The following is a 1,245-nucleotide window of genomic DNA, read 5'->3' as shown; positions in this document are numbered from 1 at the left end:
GGGTAGCGGCATTAGGAAGGTTGAGAACCACTGACCTGGAGAGTAAGATGAGGCTGCCTGCCCTCTAATACTTTCACAGTCTCAGAATCCCCAAGAGCAGTTTGTGACTCGATGCCATTAGGCATTATGTGCTTCCAGAAGTGCCCTGATGGCACAGTGGGTTAAGTGTTGGGGTACTAATCATGAGGCTAGGGTTCAAATCCACCAGTTGCATCAGGGGAGAAAGGTGAGGCAGTCTACTTCTGTAAATCTTGACAGTCCTGGGAGTCTCTCTCAAGCAGTTCTACTCTGTGTTCCAGGGTTGTTGTGACTTGTGAATCATTTAGAAAGAAACCAAGAACTTGCTGCTTTAGAGAAACAAGTGACTTTCTTATCTCATCTTCACATTAATAATACAAGAGACTTTCAAATTAAGATATACCCTGAGCTGCAGATCAAGTGCAGGTGCCATCAATAAAACATTGTCTTCCATTCTACTCTTTTAAATCTTAATGTAAAGACCTAAGCAAGGGTTGGGTTGTAACATCTTTTAAGATCTTAGAAAGGAATCAAGTGGCAACTAGAAAGTCCTTTCTGCTGGATAAGAAAGATTTTAGAAAGCTGAGGGATATTTCTCAGCAGCAACCTGACATCCCAAGCCTAGTATCTCTCAAAGAAGATTGTAGCTAAGGCTCTTAGAATATAAAACTGATAGTTATCATTCTGAGTATATAAGCAATACTTAATTGAAAATAGTTTTAGAACTTGGAAACAAGGAACTGTTTCTGTTATACACGGAAAATAACTAAACAACTAAAAACCTCAACATTCACCACATAAAACTATGCCTGGAGATGTTACACAATTTAGAAAAGAAGGTAAATAGAAAGAAAAGAATTCTAATATAATGGCAGATCAAATGAAAAGTCGGTATTTTCCTTTCATGCTAGGAATGAATTGAGATTATTATTGCTTTCCATGGACTATAAACATACAAAGGCTTATAATAATAAAAAGCAAGCATCAGCTATGTAGGGATATAGTCATAAGACACGTGATAAGTATCAGGAAACATGGTCTGAGCAGGAAGCCCAGAATTAGAGACAGATGAAATAACAACACTTCTAGTCAGATCTTTGAAACAGAAGAGACAACCTTGAAAAATAAGGAAGACCGATAATTGGAGTAGGGTAAAATTGGCCTGGAGTGCTTTGGTTTTCTTTCATTTAATTAATGATGCTCTATTTCCAAATTGCCAATATTTAC

Source organism: Echinops telfairi, unplaced genomic scaffold, assembly GCF_000313985.2.
Source record: "Echinops telfairi isolate 266 unplaced genomic scaffold, ASM31398v2 ScPeMD7_3;HRSCAF=10, whole genome shotgun sequence".
Taxonomy (NCBI): domain Eukaryota; kingdom Metazoa; phylum Chordata; class Mammalia; order Afrosoricida; family Tenrecidae; genus Echinops; species Echinops telfairi.
This window is presented reverse-complemented; position numbering follows the sequence as displayed.